This window comes from Lolium perenne, chromosome 2, assembly GCF_019359855.2.
Source record: "Lolium perenne isolate Kyuss_39 chromosome 2, Kyuss_2.0, whole genome shotgun sequence".
Taxonomy (NCBI): Eukaryota; Viridiplantae; Streptophyta; class Magnoliopsida; order Poales; family Poaceae; genus Lolium; species Lolium perenne.
This window is the reverse complement of record NC_067245.2, coordinates 67,403,835-67,423,986: the sequence shown is the minus strand read 5'-3', so window position 1 is coordinate 67,423,986 and position 20,152 is coordinate 67,403,835. Positions and strand designations below refer to the sequence as shown.

The 20,152-nt window shown below is 48.8% G+C and overlaps 2 long non-coding RNA genes across 2 annotated transcripts; both read right to left on the bottom strand.

Annotated features, from left to right (window-relative positions):
• Positions 1 to 10,459: 10,459 nt before the first annotated feature.
• LOC127332855 (uncharacterized) lies at positions 10,460 to 12,051 on the bottom strand. Its single transcript, XR_007870726.2, has 4 exons — positions 12,023 to 12,051; positions 11,807 to 11,914; positions 11,281 to 11,671; positions 10,460 to 10,599 (listed from the first exon to the last, which is right to left on the bottom strand). It is a non-coding gene; the product is annotated as an uncharacterized lncRNA (long non-coding RNA).
• A 4-nt stretch (positions 12,052 to 12,055) lies between these two features.
• On the bottom strand, positions 12,056 to 13,008 carry LOC127332856 (uncharacterized). The gene is made up of 3 exons (XR_007870727.2): positions 12,929 to 13,008; positions 12,326 to 12,460; positions 12,056 to 12,187 (listed from the first exon to the last, which is right to left on the bottom strand). It is a non-coding gene; the product is annotated as an uncharacterized lncRNA (long non-coding RNA).
• Positions 13,009 to 20,152: the final 7,144 nt, after the last annotated feature.

The window sequence follows — 20,152 nt, the reverse complement described above, 5'->3', positions numbered from 1 at the left end:
GACTTCCACATGATCAACAATGGTGGTATCACAAGTGTCACAAGGGAATGTGAAAGAAGCATATGACATAGCAATAGGATCATCCAACTCATGCAAGCACTCACAAATCATCATGTCCACTAGTGGGATCATGGCATCATCAATACCTATGTTGGTACCTTTGTAGTCCGACTCATTTGAGTTAGGTGTTGTGGAAGAGGTAGGCTCCATGTGGCCTCCATGTTCATCTTCAATCAAGCATGGTGTGATAGCATCATCTTCATGCACCATGTACATCTTCTCCATGATCGGAAACTCGTCATCCATGTGACCTAAAGAGGCACAAGGAAACACACTAGAGGTAGAGGGTAAGTTGTTAGAATTCGAAATGGCCTCACATGACCTATCAACTACCACTCTCATCTCTCTCGGTGTATCACTCATATCCTCAAGGTGTATGCACTCAAGCTCACATATAGTGGATGCACTCATCTCACATATAGTGGAGTCGCTCATCTCACATATAGTGGAGTCGCTCATCTCACATATAGTGGAGTCCCTCATCTCCATGGCAACGGCGTCGTCGATGTCCGAGCAACCTAGCAAAGAGGAAGACAACACAAGAGAAGTAGAGGTTAATGCGTTAGAAATCAAAGCGTCCTCACTCAACTCATGTGGTGTGTCACTCTTGCTCTCAAGGTGTTTGAAGTAGGATTTGCACTCGGCTTTGTCTTGGGAGGACATCTTGGCTTCAAGAGCTTCTAGCTCGGCAAAGTAGGCTCTCATCTCGGCCTTTTCTTGTGGGGTCATATTGGATAGCTCTCACTAGGAAGGGTGTGTATGTATGTGGTGGAAGGAAAACTACCAAGAGGTCAAAACTCGCAAACCAAAATCGAGAAAACGGTTCAAGTTAGAGAATAACCGATATGTACTCACACACACACTCAAAGCACACGCAAAAGGCTAAGAACTCTATATGGTGGTAGGTGAGGAAGTGGATAGCAAACGAAAAGAACCAAAGAAAATGTCTATTGTCAAATGTGGGTAAGATCCAAAGTCAAATGTCAAAAGTGGTGATCTATGTCAAGGAAACACGGAAACACACACAAGGAAGAAAAATTGGGTTAGCGCGACCAAGGAAGTGAGCAAGTAACAAGATGGTCCTAACGAAGACTATTAGCTCGGTGTCGCGCCAACACAAGAGAGACCGTAGCTTGGTTGCATATGAGAGAAGCAACTAGATTTGCACAAATACCACTCTTCTCTTATCTCTCTTAGTGCTCACAAGCTTTGCACTCCTTTGTATCGGTGGACACACACTCTTTTTGTATTTCCTTTTCCTTTTTCTCTTTTTTTTTCACTTTTTTTTATGCTTAGAAGCTTTCTTTTTCTCTATGTCACACTTTTTCTTCTTTTGTGTATCTTTCTCACCGAGCTTGCTTCGGAGCTTTGCTCAACACAACGCACACACACCCTCTCACGGTCGTGACACTTGTGCAATGCTTCGCAACACTCGGAAAGCCACTCTCAATGGGATAGGTACACAAAGAAAGAAACGGGGCTACAAGGGGAGGCAAGTTATACCTATTGATGTTAGGCGGTGTCAAGCACACGAACTTGCGATGGCGAAGTGGTGTCGATGATGGTGTCGAAGTTGCGCCGGAATCCGGGGTGCCAAAGGTGTCGTCGCGGTGTTGGTATAGGCGCGGAAGCGAAATAGACAACCAATGCACTCCAAATCGGAAACCGAGCAAATTAAGTCAATGCCCAAAAAGTTGGGTCAAAACGAGCGGTCAAAAGTCGGGCTCCAAAAATCGTCGAAAATTAGACGTGGACTATGTGGAGTAGTTGGAGGATGTTGTTAAATTTTGGAGTCAAACGGGCGTCGGAAAGTTGTCACAATTTGGGGCAAAAAGATGGGTCAAAACTGGACAAATTTTGGGTCAAAACTGCGCGCCGGGGCGGAAGTTCCGGCCTACTTCCGACCAACTTCCGGAAATAGCTGATTTGGAACCAGGGGCTAAAACGTGCAATTCCGGAACTTGGGCGGAACAAGGGCGGAACTTCCGCTCGGCCGGATGTTCCGGTGATTTCAGCCGGAAGTTCCGGTTTTGGAAATTTCTGCACGGAAAATTGCTGCGTTGAATGGAAATCGAGCTGGGCGAATTGGGATCGAGCGGAGCGATTGCAAAGATGGGAATCTGCTGAGGCGTGCACGGAATTTGAGCTGGTGTCTGCTTGGAGTCGTGCGTGGGCGCTGCAGCGCGATCGGAGGCGGGACGTGGTTGCTGCGGGCGTGTGCAGCCGAGCGGCTCAGCTCAACTGGAGGAGCAGCGGGGCGAGCGGCCGTAGGCGCAGGCGCGCGATGCGGGCGGCGTGGGGCCAAGGGCGCGGGGCGGCGGCAGGTGGTGCTGCGGGGCGATCTTTGTTGGCGTGGATGGTGCGGGGCGCGCGGCGATCGAGCGAAGCTGGCGTGGATGTGTGCGGGGCGCGCGGCGATCGAGCGAGGCCAAGGGCGCGGGGTGAGCGGCAGCAGTTGCAGTGCGGGGTGGGCCAAGGCAGTTGCTGCGCGTGCTGGCTTTGGGCGATTTGGTGGTCGAGCGAGGCGAGCGTGCGCTGCGAGCGGAGGAAGAAGACGGTGGCAGGTCCGATTTTGGGGATTTTTGGCCCGGCCGGAAGTTCCGGTGGTTGGGGCCGGTACTTCCGGAAATACCAGATTTTCCAGATCTGGATCTGGATCTGCGCGAACAGCACGAAAGGGAGCGGAAAAATGGATGGAAAATGATGGATTTCGATGGGCAAATGATGGAATTTGACGGTGAAAATTGGAGGGATGATAGATCAACACCAATAACACAAGATCTGTGGACCAAAACCATAAATAACGCAACAAATCCTGAGATCCAAATTCGAGCTATTTTTTGGGGAAAAATTTTTGGGCAAATTTTTGGGCGAAATTGGTGGAATCGGAGGGTCAAATCCGTGGCAACCTTTGCTCTGATGCCATATGATGCGGGCTAAGCCCGAGGGTGTGCCCAATCTTCACGGTTTGACCCGGGTGAGTGTGATTGCGGAGGGGGATTCGCGGGGAAGTGGATGAACGCGAAGAACACAATACAAACACACGCACACACACAATCGGTTATCCTCGTTGGCCCGAACCACCAACCGATAGAATCGCGAGAGAAAGACCAAAGGTAGAATCTCTTGCAAAAGATCGACAAATCCAAATAGAATTCCCAAAGAGTAAAAGACCAACTAAGAATAGAGTTGCAAAGCAAGAGATTCTCAATTGATAGAATTACTAGAATGGAAAAAGATCCGGATAAGGAGGGATACAATAGATGGTTAATCTAAGGTGGGGGTTTCCCAAATCCACTAGGGGATAACAGAGGCATACGCCAATTCATCTAAACATCATCTCTCCCTCATGAAGGTGGGGGTAGGTGTCTATTTATAGGCAAGGGGATGAAGGGGTAAGTTACAAGCCAAAGTGGGCTGAGATCTGGCTGAGGTTCGATGGGGCGGAAGTTCCGGCCGTCCTGGGCGGAAGTTCCGGTCCTGGGCGGAAGTTCCGGCCATCAGGGGCGGAAGTTCCGGTCACAGCTCTGCGGTGCGAGCATCTTCAGTCTTGACAGCATCTGGGCGGAAGTTCCGGCGGTGTTGGGCGGAAGTTTCGGCCTGGAGCGTCCAACGCTTCTTTCTCCTTCTCTTCCATGCTTCCGTGACATCGGCCTTGCGTCCTCGGGTCTCCATGGCATCCTCTCTTCTCCCCGTACTTGTCGTCGAGTTCCTATCATCAAGATATGACGGGGTATGAAGTAGTATATCGTCCCAAATAGGCGATTCGAGGCACGCGTAAAGGAGAAGATTCACCTTAGCGTGCCGTCTTGGCGATGAAGCACATGATGCGGTGAAGACCGAAGGTCGCCCCGTATCAGAAACTTTGAAGAATCTATGCATCTTGCAATTACCACCAAGTGTGGAATTCACAAACGTAAGTCTAGTCTTTGGTATAGATCCAAAGAAAAACAATGTTTTTTTTGAATTTTGGAAGAATTTTTTTTTTGTCCAGTGGTTAACTGCCTTCAGATTAATACCAAAGATAATTTTCCAGGGAAGGTAACTATCCATGGACGTCTCCCCAACATAGCAAAGTTATGGCGAAGTACAGCTTGTGCTCAGTCAGACATTTCATATATGGTTGTAAAGTTAATGGTACTACTATGCATTGAAGTGGTCACTGCAATTATAGTTGAACTCCTTTTTTTGTGTACAACTCGATGAACTCACATGTCATACGTAAATAAAAACATTTACCTATTTTTTTATATTTAAAACTGGACCACATACAATTTTAGTCATCTTCTATGAACAGACCATATAAAGAAACTGTAAGGCTACACAATAAGCGCAGAGATACAAAAAAATCTAATATCGCAAGACAGGTAGCTGGTTCTCATTGCATAGCATCTACCGTTTCTCTCCACTTGACAACCGTATTACCTTGTCGTGTGCCCCAGAAGAGCTAGTGAGGATTGGCAGGTTGCAGTCAGTGTTATGTGGATCTATTCAAGCATTCATAACACAGTTGTATGGGTGATAATACACAGAAGTTTGACACTAGGAAAACATTTCTAATACAAGTGTGCTCACCGACCGACCCAACACATGCACACACCTCGCACGAATCGCCATCGCCCGTTTCTAGCTAAACTACTTAAAGTGTAATAAGCTACAAGTTCAATTACTTCTCAGGTAAACAAGAATATAGTACCTAGTCTGGCGTGCCTATGGGAATTTTGCATTTGCGAACCATTTCACTGTACTAATCTATTATTGCAACTACAGCGGTTTGTAGTTTGTCTGCCATGCTGACAAACTTGTATACTTGGAGTTTCTCATATAAACTCAGGTCTGTGCTGCTGGTTTATCTGCTGCCATACTGAAAAAAGCAGTTCTTTCACAAGACCTTCAGCTGGTTTCCCCTTCGCATTGAAATAGATTACCATGGCTATATTGTTGGCGGTGGTACTACGTATTTTAACAAATCTATATCAGAGTACTATCTAAAATTACAAAGAAAAAAGACGTACACAACTAGCATGTGACTCGTATCTCGTACACAACTAGCATCAGGAAGTTAGTTCTCTGTAGTACAAAAGGCATGGTGAATGTGTACAGCTCTACCACCATTGCTACTGACTACTGAGTACAGCCGAATTCGGAATAGATCCTCCACGACTGCTACTGCGTACAGCTCTACCGTTGCTACTGTGTGCAGCTCTACCATTGCTACCTTTTCAACTGTTTAGCAGTTAATGCCACACACCAATCAACACATGCAGAACATAAATGACTTATCAAAGTTCAACAAGTTTTCTGCCAATTGACATGAAAAAATTGACAAATGAAGAAATGTATTTTCTTCTTCGCACATATGAAACTGGAAGGAGCCATTGTGCGATAATAGTACCCAACACCTGCTACCTACTTCACAGGAAGAAAAATACACGAACGCAAATGAGGAATAATCATAAAATCGAGTAACTACAGAAACTCTAGCGGCATACTGCATGGCAGGGGACAAGGCTACAAAGAGCATACCTGCAACTTGAGATCAGTTAATTGTGCGAGCTTCCTCCACAACTCTTGCACACAAGGTAATGGTACCAACTGCAACACAAGGACAAGAGAAAAAAAATTCAGTCCTTGCACCATGGTCATCATATCTACAAAGGCAAGAACCAGACAACTTCAGTAAGAAAGCTCATGAGATACAATTAAAATTATGTTTTGCCTCAAGAGTTCTGCTACTCCCATTCGCTGCAATACTGATGACAGACAGCTTGTTGCTCAGCACTTGCTCTGCCCAGTTCTGGACTTCCCAATACCTTATCTTGGAGTCCCCCTCTCCATATGGAAGTTGCGTGCACAGGATCTACAACCTCTGATTGACAAGCTGCATGGCAAGCTGGCAGGATGGCGTGCTGGCCTTCTTTCCAAAGGTGACAGGCTCGTGCTCATCAAATCGGTCTTAGCTGCGACCCCCATCCATACTATGCTTTCTACTGACCTTCCCAAGCCCATTTCCGAAGCCATCATCAAGTGTCAGAGAACATTCTTTTGGGCTAATGGTCGGGACGACGCCACCGGCAGTTGTGCCGTGGCCTGGAGCAATGTCTGCCGTCCGACCGAGTATGGGGGTTTGGGAGTTTTGGATGTGAAGCGCATGAGTTGGGCTCTCCGAGCCAGATGGCTTTGGCTAAGTCGTGTTGATACTTCTAAACATTGGAGCAACTTTCCCATTAAGAGCAACAAATCCATCACTTCCCTGGTAGAGGCTGCAACCTCTGTTAACATTGGCAACGGCAACAGAGCTCTATTCTGGACTGACAGATGGATAGCCAGACAAAACATTGCTACCATTGCTCCTGAGGTTTTTGCAGGCGTTAATCCACGAGCCCTCAAAGTTCGCAAAGTCGCCGCTGCCCTTACTGAAAATGCTTGGATCCAAGACATCTCAGCGGCCCTCTCTGCTGATGGCATTATTCAGTTCCTCCACCTGGTCGATTTGCTTCAAGCCCAACAAGTCAACGCTGACAGCGAGGATACGTTTGTCTGGCACTTATCCTCTTCTGGGGAATACTCTTCCAAATCCGCTTACAGAGCCTTCTTTGAGGGGACAACTATCTCACCACACCACAGTGCAATCTGGACCTGCTGGGCACCCCTCAAATGCAAGGTTTTTACCTGGCTTGCCACCTTGGATCGATGTTGGACCAATCAACGGAGGTTGCGCCACGGGCTGACTGCCAATGACACCTGCGCGCTTTGTGATCAAGAGCCTGAATCTATTTCTCACCTCATGCTGCAATGCTCCTTCTCACAACAAATATGGTATGATATCTGCAGTAAGCTCAACCTTCTGCCATGTATGTTGGCAACGCCGAGTTCAGCATTTGGTTCGCCGCAGCTGCCGCCAACGCTCAGCCAGCCCTGCAGAAGGGTGCTAAATCCATCATCATCCTTACTCTCTGGAGATTATGGAAGACGAGGAACGATGCTATCTTCAAAAATCTGGCCCCCAACAGACTCGCCTTAGTTCAGTCGATCCTAGATGAAGCCTGTCAATGGTCGTTAGCCGGTGCTAAGGCGCTACGTCAGTTACCTTTACATGCTAGACCCCCTGATGTTAGCCTTGATGAGGAACTCTAGGTCTAACTAAGTTAGCCCTGTACAGCTTTTTCTCTTTTCCTTTTTCCTTTTTTGCTTTCTCTTCTTTTCGTTTTTGGTGGCTTTGCTATTCTTGTATGCTCCCGTCTTCTCGACGGCTTCTTCTGATATATAATGACGCATGCTTTGGTATGTGTTCGAGAAAAAAAATCGTGAGACCACAACTCTTCTTTTTAAACAGAAAATACATATATGCATTTCTTTCGGAAAAGATAGGTACAGATCACAAGGTTTTAAACGTACAGAGGTGGTGACATTTTGCCTTCAGAAGACAACTTATGTATCTATGTGAAGTTGTTAACTGCAGTAAAATAACACAATACTAGTGACCGAGAACCGGATGACCAGAAGTCATTAAAGATATTTCGGGTGCCATGGACCATCTATACCGTTACTCTCTAATCAAAATAACAAAATACTCCCTCCATGCAGAAATATAAGACGTTTTAGGATTATCCCGACCAGGTAAAATACGTGCAAGAAGACATCGGCACTCTTCGCACGATCCTGGAAAGAAGTCCATATAACCCCCCTAACTATGGGGTTTGGGACAAAGAACCCCCTTAAGTTTAAAATGGGGCACTTAACCCCCCTAACTATACAATACCAGGCAATTGACCCCTCAGCACAAGAAAAGTGGTTTGGCACGGTGGTATTGCTAACGTGGACTAGTTTTAGCCACGTAGGTGCTTGATTAGAACCTTTTTGGGTCAAAGTTTTCACAGGGATTTTATAGAGAACACAACCACCGCCGGCGAAACTACACTCAGCGGTGCTCTTCGCTACAGTGGTGGCCAGCTCCTCGCTTCGCGGGTGAGTTTGAGGGCCATCCTCCTCCGGTCCTCCCGTCAGGCCGCTGCTACGGAATCGATTCGGCTGTCGGCGAGGCCCCTCCTAGTCCACGGGAGGCAGACTGGACATGTCACGGGGGCGCAGATCGAGCTTTCGATGGAGGACGACGACCACCTCGTCGCCTCTGGCCTCCCCCGCTGGCGGCGTTTATGAAGGAGGGGCTCTTGGACACTGCGGCTGGAGTAAATGACAAAAAACTACCACAATTGAGGCAGTCGTGTTAGGGAACTACCAAAACCATTCGTTTTGTCACATGACTACCACTATTGGGGCATGTTCGTGACAAAGAGCACTGATTTTCTAATTTGTGCGTCTTAATCCAGTTTCTGGCAGCTGGGACCCACTGTCAGGTCCTACGTGGCAAAAACAAATGACTTGTTTCTTCTAATTCTACAGGAAACCCCTAATCTTTTTTTTCAAAAAGCAATCAAGTCCAAATCGATGTCTTCCTCCCTCCCCTCGCTGTGTTCGCCCACCGCCGCGCGCACCTGCCATCGCGCCGCCGCGTGCCTGCCCGTCGTGCCCGCCCGCCGCCCCGCCATGGCTTCCTCTCCTCCCAGCCCCTTTCCCGCTGTCGAGCCATGGCCCCTCCTCCCGCTTATAGTACTAGCCAAGGCGCCCCCGTATGCAGGCGAACGCTTGGTCGTGCTCGCCCGCCACCGCGCCACCACACGCCTGCCCGCCCGCCTCACGCCATGGATGCCTCTCCTCCTAGCCCCTTCCCCCCCGCCGAGCCATGGCCCCTCCTCCCACTGACAGAAAACTGGCCGAGGCGCCCAGCCTGCAGTCGCGCGCTTGATAGTGCTCAAATGCCACCGCGGCGCCGCGCACCTGCCCATGCCCCTCGCGCCGCCCATGTCTCGTCGCCTGGGCGTGCCCCTGCCCCGTCCGCGCGTGCGGAGCTCGCAGGCGCCCGTCACACGCCCGGTCTGCTCCGAGCTCGCCGCCCCGCGTCTCTGCCCTGCGCTGGTCCGCGCCAAGCTCACCGCCCGCCCGCGTCCGCCCTTCTCGCTCGGTCGGTCTCGCCCGGCCCTCCACCGCCTACACGCCGTCCGCTGCCGAGCTCGTCGGCGCCCGCGCGGCCGCGCCCAAGCTCGCCGCCTAGGTCCGACGGGTCTGGCAGTAGCATTTGAGATTTTTTTTCTTTCTTTATCTATTTCTATTTTTATTGTCAGGAATTGGACCTGTGTGTGATACGGAAATAGTTTCTGAGGTTATTTTTGCAAAATGATATTAGTAGTTAGGTTTTCATGTGCCACGTAGACCTGACATGTGGGCCCCAATAGCCAAAAAATGTTTTAACATGTCTAATTAGTAAAATGGGTGCTTTTTGTCACGAACATGCTCCAATAGTGGTAGTCATGTGACAAAACGAATTGTTTTGGTAGTTCCCTGACACGACTGCCTCAATTGTGGTAGTTTTTTGTCATTTACTCCTGCGGCTGTGACAGAGTTGCTCACCAGCGCGCGCTTCGGGGAGCTGCTGCGCATCGACCACGTCTTCTCTATCGAGGAGGATGACACGCTTGGCGCTGGCGGCCCGTGCCAGCGGCTGTCCACGCGGAGGAGCAGGATGTGACGGACGCTGGACGGGTATCTTGCGATAATTTACACAGCGATGGGGCGGAGGCCCGGCGTTGCTGATATGTCGTGCTCTGAGGAGGCCCGCCGTCCCCCGATTTTCCATACTCCTGTGGAGCCTCGCCATCCCCCCGATTTGCCCAGCCCGTCTCTGGATGTCTTCCCCAGCTCCGGCGGAGTCCCGTATTCTCCTCCGTTTCTACCGCATGTGACGTCATCAAATACCACCCAGGAAACCGCTCTCGTAGTGCTGAGGGGGTCAATTGCCTGGTATTGTATAGTTAGGGGGGTTAAGTGCCCCATTTTAAACTTAAGGGGGTTCTTTGTCCCAAACCCCATAGTTAGGGAGTTATATGGACTTCTTTCCACGATCCTGGTTGTCTTCCATCGTGATCCCAGCATCATCGTCTTCTACCCTGAGTGAGCAACTCCACCGGTCCACCCCAGCCAGCCCATCCGCCCCCAGGCAGCACCTACCTCTGGCCCAGGCAGCACCTCCCATCCCCGTCAAGTTCCTCCGCCCCAGGCCAGATCAGGCCCCAACTCCGGCAAGGCAGCACCCTCCCATCGTCGTCAAGTACCTCCGCCCCAGACCAGATCAAGCCCCAACTCCGGCAAGGAAGCACCTCCTCCCCAGGCCCGGCTCCAACAACTCTAACAAAAAGGCACCTACATCCCCGTCCAGCACCTCCGCCCTAGGCCAGATCAGGCTCCAACTCCGGCAAGGCAGCACCTCCATCCCTGTCCAGCACCTCCGACCCAGGCCAGATTAGGCTCCAACTCCAGCAAGGCAGCACCTACATCCCCATCCAGCACCTCCCCCCCAGGCTACTCCGGCAAGGCAGCCACTTAGGCATGTGACAGCACGACATGACATCGCTCTGATTCTGCTCTTCTCCTCTGGCACGGGACGGCACGTCATCGCTCTGATTCTGCTCTTCTACTCCGGCACTGCAAACAATAAGTGACTCACATCAGTACGGTAATCCCGGACCTCAACAGTACTCCACCTGACGATCAAATGGAAGAACAAGATGCTGGAGTAGATGATCAAATGGAAGAACGAGATATTGGAGTAGATGATCAAATGGAAGAACAAGATGTTGAAGGTCATGCTACGGGTACTCATGTGCTACTCAATTATGAACTGTTATAGAGTACTGTATTTTCATTTTCATGAAAGTGATCAGGGATATCCTAGTATACCATCTGTTAAGTTCAGTAGAAGCTGCATCAGTTCATGCAGTAGTATGTTCCCAGATAAATTAATCGAAAACCTTGCCTGCTAATATGCTCAAGAATATTGTAATCAAGTTGCAAATCTGCCAGAAATAACCAAGTTTCATACACGAACTCAAAAACCAGAAGGCAAAGAGGAGTACGAATCAACAATATCTAACTAGGAAGTAGAACAATCGGACATGGCTAAGCATGTTTTGAACAAACAGACAGTGTCAGTTAATAAGCAGCATGATTATGATCGACCAAATATATGAAGTACAGTATATAAATAAAAGATGTCACTGAAACAAATCCAACTTTCTGCTTACGAGACCACAGATATAACAAGGATTCCAAATTTGCAAGAATAACAAGTTTTTAAATCTCTGGAGAAGTAAAAGTTGATCTTACAATGTTTCAGTAGGAAAACTTGGATCCATGAATATCGGGCAGTTGAATGTCTCATGGGCCCAGCCGCCTCTGACAATCAGTCTGTGAAGCCTGGTTGAAATTGGCTTGAGCTTTTGGAAAGAAAGTGTCTCCTTCTCATCACTTGAAGAGAGGAGTACGCTTGACAGTAGTGGCATATATGAGAGGGCATCGAAAAGTTCTTCACAGTTAGATGCATTGATGTTATCAATCCAAACTGTCTGCAGCTTAGTCATTTTCCTCTACTGCTGGGACAAGTCTTTGCTGGCACAGGCGGTCTCAAGAGTTTGCAGATCTTGACAGTTGAAAAATCATCTTAGGCGCTTCCACTCCAACAAAGTATCAGAACTCCATCTGCTTCTCATCAATAAACCTGTCAGCAAAAAAGGTGTCGTAGCTTTTCAACCTTCAATCCCTGGTGGTAGCTTCTCTATTTTTATTTGATTTATTCATTCAGTAAAAAACATCCCCGCTGAATATGTATAAAAGCATTTACAACCATGCTTACCGGACAAGAATTACCGAAGATGTATCATCCCCCAATCAGCAAAAGCTGGTTGTCGTTTCCACCAGATGCAAGCTCACGATCGTCATGCGACCATTTCAGCCGACAGACCTGGAAAGATTTAGCGATTCATGTTCAGAATGAGTTCCAATGTGTACACGGAATGCACAGAGGATTGAGTTAATAATATTCAGGAATATAATGCTTTTGGAGCCTCACCTATGATCTGTGGCCAGAAAATTTGCTGACACGGATGTCGTGCTGAACTATGTTTTTGTCCCTGCTACCGGAGAACAAGATGGTCGAGTTCCACGCTAGTACCCCAGCCTGTGTTTGGTGGCCTCCCATGTTCCTTATTCGTTTACAGCGAGAGCTATCCCAGATCTGTCAGAGTACACTTACATGTTATATTCTTGACACAGACGATTATACCTACTTCAGAGTGTTTATTGAAACTTTAAGCTAATTCAAGTGAGAAATGGTTTAGATGTGCAGACAAAATTACTGCATTTGAATCCCTACTGGTCTTAGGTGTGATACAGTGAAACAAACAGCCTTGTGTTGTGATGCTTGAAGCAAATAAATTTTCCAATTTGATTGGATGTGAAACTTTCCCAATTTGCATCACATCGGTGCCGACTGGTGTATCATGTGAACCTGTGAATGACATTGCATATGAAACTTATCTTTTTAACATGTGCTTTTTAATGACAGAAAGTTGATGTTTTGGCACATGGGAGCGTATGCTCCCTTTATTTTGAAATACATGTTAGACACATTTTAAAATGTCAAAAAATTTGAAACAAAAATTTCGCACGTACATCTTCATGTGCTACGCGCTCACAAAGTCGTTTCATGAAAAATCGACATGTCATGTGGCGTGTGTAAAAAAGACAAAATTCGGTGCTGAAACAAAGACTTGTCACAAGATAAATTTTCTCTTTTTCGCTTAGACTACAAAAAATATCATTTTTTCGTGAAGCTTGACGAATACACATATATTATGGAGATGTACATGTAAATTTTTTTGTCAAATTTTTTTAACACTTGGAAATATCTTTTTATGGTACAGGGATCATACGCACCCCGGAGCCGAATTGAGTTTCTGAGTTATCTGAGACTTACTATCATTTGTAAGTAAGTGAACAGTTGAAGCCCATTTTGCTCTGCATACCGAGACCCCTAGCCCGGAAGCAATTACAGGTGAAGAGATGGAGCGGGAGCTGGAGCGGGATTCCGACGTCGCACGTAAATGGGAGGGAGTACATGCGGAGAATGTCGATCGTACCATTTATTAACGGCGCTAGGCGGGGATTCGCCGTGATTATGTGGCAGAGGCACATACGTGCGTCGCCGTTCACCAACACCCCGAAGCAGGTGGTGTTCCAACTACGGACGTAGTCACGTAGGGTTATAGTTTTGGTTTCCTCCAAAGTCTCACCTACCTACACTACATCAAACAAGGGTAAACTAGTACGGAGTACATGTTTTTACAAGCAGCAAAAAATAAGATGAAATCACATGTGGTTTGGGAACCAAGGAGATGGATAGGATCGATATATATAGGTGGACACTTCACGTCTTCACATAGAGCTATGTGCATGCCACGATGATGATCTACCTGCCAATCGGAACGGTTGTAACAAACACAAACCATATGTTTCTTTTTTTTTTTTTTTTTTTTTTTTGCGCAGAAAAGGAAATTATATTAAAGTCCAGTTCTTACAGAAAGACCCAGAAACAAAGCCAGAAATACAAAGAAGACCCCTGGATCCCGATGAAGAAGACGAGCTCGATGCCGCCGGTGGCGCGCCGCCGCCGCTGCACCCCTTGATGGCTTGGATCAGGTGCAGCCCCTGCGCGGACGGGAAGTCGCCGGTCGCCAGCTCCTGAGAACTTACACCGCCGCACCCCACCTCCATCGCCGGACTCCTCATAACCTCCTTCTCCTTATTCTTGGAACTCCGGCTCGACCGCCACGCCGCCGCCGGTGAGGGCTTGACAAACTCGACGGATCCGCGGATCCGTGAGCTCGGGGAAGACGAGAGCTCCACCGCAGAGCTCCGAAGAGCACCGCCGTCGAAGAGGACGAGCTCCATCTCAAAACGCCACGCCGACCGCACCACCACCTCCACAGCACCGCCGGCAGGCCACCTAGAGAACCCTACACTATGTACAAGCCATGGATCGACGATTCCCCGCCCTCCCGCCGCCGGGGCGGCCGCCGGAGGAGGAGGAATCGACGACCCGACGGCGAGCGAGGTGGATCTCCGGTGAGGATTCAGAAAATCGCCCCTCCCTACTGTAGCGGGGGAAGGGGAACGACCAAGCTTCGTTGTGGATACCACAAACCATATGTTTCTATGTTACATATACATAGTATAACCAAAAACATTAATAGTGGTATTCCAAGTATATGTATGCCAAAAACGAAAATTGAGTGAGCAGTGCAAGGATATGTGTGGTCCCAAATTGTTCGTTTCTTTCCTTCCTGAATAGCTAACAACTAAAGAATTCGCTTTTCCTTAAGTCACAAAATATTTCGATTGCTTGTTATCTTGCACTATCTAGTTTACTGATTAGAAAATCACATTTTTTATATTTGTATAGATTATACACATCAAAAGGAAGCTCACAGCTTATTATTTGCCATCTGTAAATGTTAAAATGTTCTGGCTGTTGCTATACGGCATGCACTCTTTATTTGCTTATTGGTAGTCTATATTAGCCCCATACCGGTAGACTATCTGTGCGCATTACAATGATCTTGTTATAACGAGGAAATGGTGAGTTCCAAATTCTTTGGCAAACAATATTGTAGTGTCTTTGTCTTTCCATTATTGTTGTCTTAACTTGTAATGTCTTTGTTTCAAATATAGGTGGTGCACGGTCAACTTAAAAGATTGCCGAATCGCTTCATTGTATTGCTAGGTTTAATTACCATTCAATTTCTCTGGGTTCTGTAATATTTTTTCAAAGCCTTGCAGCTGATGTAATATTTAGTTAGTTTTTATAGTTCTTTCGCGCATTCTTTTTATGGTGCTTGTGGTAAGTGAGGCTATCCAACAGAAATCATTTGCTGCGTAAATCTTCTCAGTATCTTTCTATGTGCGGCGCAATCTAAATCACAAATTCCCTTCCCTTCAACGGCCCGATTAAGCGAAATCAGATATGGGCCGGCCCACAAAATCCTAAAGCGTCTAACAGGCCGACATATGAACTGCAACTAAACGGGTTGTCTCACTTGCTTATTGGGCCAGCCCACTTGCTTTAAGGTGGACCCACACACTAACTGGGCCGGCCCTGCAACAGGAAAGTGGGCCCACGTGCTTATTGGGCCAGCCCATTTGGTAACTGGACCGGCCCTTTAGTAGGAAAGTGGGCCCCACAAGCTTATTGGGCCGACCCACTAACTTGTTGGGCCAGCCCAATTGCTTTTATGGTGGACCCCACTTACTACCTGGGCCGGCCCGTTAGCAGGAAAGTGGGCCCCATATGTTTATTGGGCCCGCCCGCCAACCTGTTGGGCTAGCCCACTTGCTTTATGGTGGACCCCACTTACTAATTGGGTCAGCCCGGTTACAGGAAAGTGGGCCCCACCTACTTATTGGGCCAGCCCACTATCTTGTTGGGCCAGCCCACTTGCTATATGGTGGACCCCACATACTAACTGGGCCGGCCCTTTAACAGGAAAGTGGGCCCCACCTGTTTTTTTTGGCCGGCCCACTACCTTGTTGGGCCAGCCCACTTGATCTATGGTGGATCCCACTTACTAGATGGGCCGGCCCGATAACAGGAAAGTGGGACCCACAGGCTAATTGGATCAGTCCACTAACTTCTTGGGCTGGCCCACTTGATTTTTGGTGGACCCTAGTTGATTAATGGGCCAGCCCGATAACAGGAAAGTGGGCCCCACATGCTTAGTGGCTAGCCCATATAAATTTTGACCAGTCAACCTTAGAGGTTAGGCCCGATCCACGTACCTAATGGACCAGCCCATCTATATAGTTGACCGGTCAAACTAAGTCAGCTACCCGGCCCGCTTAAGGCGTGGGAGGCCTCGTGTGGCCCTACCATCTACCACTGGGTTTCAACCGGTTAACGGCGTTAACTGGCAGTTAACAGCATCTGCCACGTGTCAATTTGCATGACGTCAGCAGTCAACGGGCTCCCGAAAACACTTCTGCAACGGTCCGATTTTCCGTGGCGGAAGGGCGCCCGAACGCGACAAACCGAAAAAAAATGTGGTAGGACTTTGTCTGACGCAGTTTCGACCACAGAACCCAAATCGTCGGGTTAGGCCCATAGGTGACGAAAAATGGGCCTTAGTGGACGATTTTCGGACGTTGTGTATTTGAACTTTTCTTGTAGTGTGAGTGCTTCAATTGATTTCCCCATCATCTCCTATGAAACATAATACAATTGTATTACAGATAATTAGACTCTACAAAAAGAAACATGTGAAAACAGGTTACAGACATAGGAAGACTTGACAACATTTACAAAAGCTTCAGTTGATCTTTCAAAATTAGAAGGCCAGACTCGAGCCGATCAGTGGACGGTACCATCAGCTTTTAAATGGAATTTTTTAAAGCATTACTAATTGGCCATGAAATAGAGTCGGTTAACCTAGTAGGCTAGTAAAGATGTACTGAATGTTGTTTCATCTGAAGGTGGAGAAGGAAGGTCTTCATCATCATCATCCGCAGCAAGAGTTTTCTACATGTAAAAAAGACCAATTATAAATGGAAATATTGACTTCAGCTAAGAGGTGAGTATTGACTAACAAAAATGATGAATTGAAATAAAGCCTTAGACAGATTCTTCTCGTTTGCCTGCAAGGGCCACATTAGTAGTACTGAAATGCAAACAAAACAAAATTAAAAGTAATAAATACCAACTCTTCTAAGCTACAATGCATCTATTTTCAGCTGAAATGAGGGTGTAACTTCATACTCCCTCCATCCCAAATGTAAGGTGTATTTTGATTTGTTACGACAAGGCTTTAGCCAAAAATTACTTAATTAATATGTGGTTTATATATGGTACAAAATCAAAATAATAGGTCTTTTTTACATAAAAAACTAATAACATCAGTTCTATGTCACTTAAACCATATAGCAACAATGTTGGTGAAAGCCTTGTCTTTACGAATCAAAATACGCTGTAAACTTTGAGATAGAATGATGAAAAAAATGACGATGAGCAATAGGCATGTCAAACTGACAAAACATTATCTTTGTAATGATGAAGCATGGTGATATGTTTAGTTAACCTCAGGTGCTGCATTGTTCAAATTTTCATATGACCTTTCAATTGTTGTCCTAACAGTAGAATAAAGAGCGCTGTCTAGAAATATGAGATCCTTTTTCGCGAAAACGCAAAAGGCTTTGCGTTTCGATTCATTGATAGAAAAAGAAGTTTACATTACAAGCCTAAGAAAAGGCCGAACACCCATAGTACACACCCGACACTCAACAAGACTACGACAAAAAGGCCGAAATCCGTCGAGTGCTCCTCCAGGACACTGCAGAGTGAGCTCCTCCGCAATACAGAACCCTTGCCGATGAAAGTCGCAGTGCTTGTGCATCGTCGAAATTACGAAGAGCCTGCCAGCTGCAGCCAAGACGCGTACCACCTGAATCCCACGAGCCCGCCACGGCTCAGCTGGGAGCATTGCTGCTCCGGTCTCGACCCAAATCCAAGGAACGCCATCAGCGCAGCGGCTAGCTCCCAGCAACCTCGACAGACGTGCAAGTGTGCAGTCTTCAGCAGCCCGCCAACAAACACAGAGGCCAGCCCACCACTGCTCATCCAGAGGCATGCTCGCGCTGATCGAGGAAGATCCTCGTCGCGCAAGCCACCACGATACTACTCGAGAGGCCGGCGCGCTACCTGCATCGCAAGACACCTCCCATGTGGTCAGCGCTGAGATCCACGAGGAAGAACTACGGCCTGAACTCAAGTTCCCAAGACGACGCCTCCAAGGAGGGTACGACGTCCAAGACGCCGTCGTCGCCCGATTTGGCTAGCCAAATCTGAGGTTTTCACCCGGAACATGAGACCCTAGGCAAGGGAGGTGTTGAAACTCCTCGGTGACGCCACAAGAGGAAAACGGCGCCCTCAGGCATCGCCGTCACCGGCCCCGAAAGGCAAGGCTTTCGCCCAGAGCATGGTTCCTCACCACTGCAGGCACTGTCCATTCTTCGCCAAGACCTCCTGCGCTGACCCTTTTCTCTCAAAGCGCTAGCCTTGGCAGCGCAACCCATCGGCAGCACGTCCAACGCGCCAGGTCGGGGGCAGCCATGCCCACAAAGGGACAGGCCGCCTAAGAGGGGCACTACCGAGCCGCAAGCGGCGCATGTGCCACCATGGTGTGGGTCGCTGCGGGACTGCACACAGCCACCTCATAGAGCATCGCCGGCCACCCAGCACCGTCCACCTTGTCGCCAGCGCCGCGCGGACGCCACGAGCCGCCACGCCGAGATGGCGTAGGGTTCCGCCCAACCCGGCCAGAGCCGAGAAGGACGGACAAGGAGGAGGTGCCTGGCCAGGGGGGCAGGACGGCCAGGGCCCACCAAACCCAGATCGGGCCCAAAGGGCCCAGATCCGAGCCAGCAAGCCCGCGCCGCCATGGCGCCATCTCCGGCCGCCTAGCACCACCTGCCGCCAGCGTCGTCGCTGTCGTCCCAGCGCCGTCACCGCCATCCCCAGCGCCGTCGCCGTCGCTGGCCACCCGAGACTACAGCTTGGCCGCGCCGCCGCGCCGGACTTGGCCGCCGCCTCCCGGCACGGGGACGCCGCCACGCCACGAAGCCGCCACGCTGCTGCAGAGGCAGCCGCGCCGCCGCGCCCTCGTCGTCAAGCGCGCCGCCCTCACCGGCCCCGTCGGCCCGCGCCAAGTCTTCCGCGCGAGGGGGAGAGGAGTCCCCGCCGCCGCCAGCGCCCGGGCTTTGCCCAGCGACGCCCTCCGGCGGCGGCGAGGGGAGGGAGGAGCAGGGGGAGGGGTCTGGGCCGGTGGCGGCTAGGGTTCCCTCCCGTCGCCCACGAGAGCGACGAGGGGGAACGAGAGCTACTTCAGAAATGTCGGTCCTTCAAGCGTTCTGTTGCGCTAAGTAGAAAAGGACGAAGTTCAGCTCTTGCCTCCAACAAACCCTGTAAGTAAGCAATTAATGTTGGTAAAATGTGATTAATGTGTGTATCGCTTAATAAGATTGAGGCTAGGAAAATGACAGAATAACATCTTACTCCTTCCAATCCGAAAAAAAAGTCAGAAGGTATAGTCTAATTATGTTTTACAACTAACCCCTCCTAAATTAAACAAAACAAGCGCACCGACACCCTCTCCTGATCTAACCACGATCGCCCAGCTCGGCCTGCTCACTCCCCCAGCTCGCCTCCACGACCACGATGACCCAACTTGCGTCCTGGCCGATCTGCTCGAGTCCTGGCCAATTTGCCCCAGCTCGTGTCATGACCGGAGGAGGGGCAGCTGCAGATCCACGCCAGCGCCTTCTCCGGCCAGATCACGAGCCCGTCCACGCTTCTTCCTCCCTCCTCCGGCCAGTTCGTATTCCAGCCAGTTCCTCCAGACTTATTCGCGGCACCTCCTCTAGCCAACATTCCTCCGGCCAGCTCCTACTCCACGCTAGCGCCTCCTCCGGCCAGCTCCTCCTCCGCTAATGATGGAGGCATCAAGTTCTTCCTCCTCCGCCTCTGGATCATCTTCTTCCTCCTCCAGATCATCCTTCTCCTCCGCCTCCGGATCTTCGTCCTCCGGATCAACATTGGGTAGTCATGCACAACATCTCCTCCGAATTATTTTGTTGCAACACTGTGTGTGAACAAGTGTTCACTGAATTTAATAACTGCATTTGCACAATTCGGAGAAAGTGTGGACAAACAAACAAATGATCTAGTCCTAGTATCATTGCAATCTTAGATGGATTATTCAAGGAAATGATTAAAGCTGCACTTGATCATACTTACAAACAAGAGGAGTATCACAATACCGTGAAAGTTTTGGCTCTCACAATAATTATGTGGCCACTTGGTTGTACCGCGGATGGTAGACAAGCAGTTGAGCTCAAGAGTTCACATGGAGTATCAGACAACAGGTAGAAAACCAATTACTACAGGTGGCCAAATACCCAGCTAGTGGCCAAATACCCAGCTATCTAAAACTGAATTAAATGTTTATCCTCTCAAACTTCATCACATATGTTCTGGAACACAACTTGACTAAGGAAAGAACAGGTGGCCAAATACCCAGCTATCTAAAACCAACTCAACAAAAATACTCAGATATGTATGGAGCCTTAAAGCTTACATATACTCACGTATTATCAA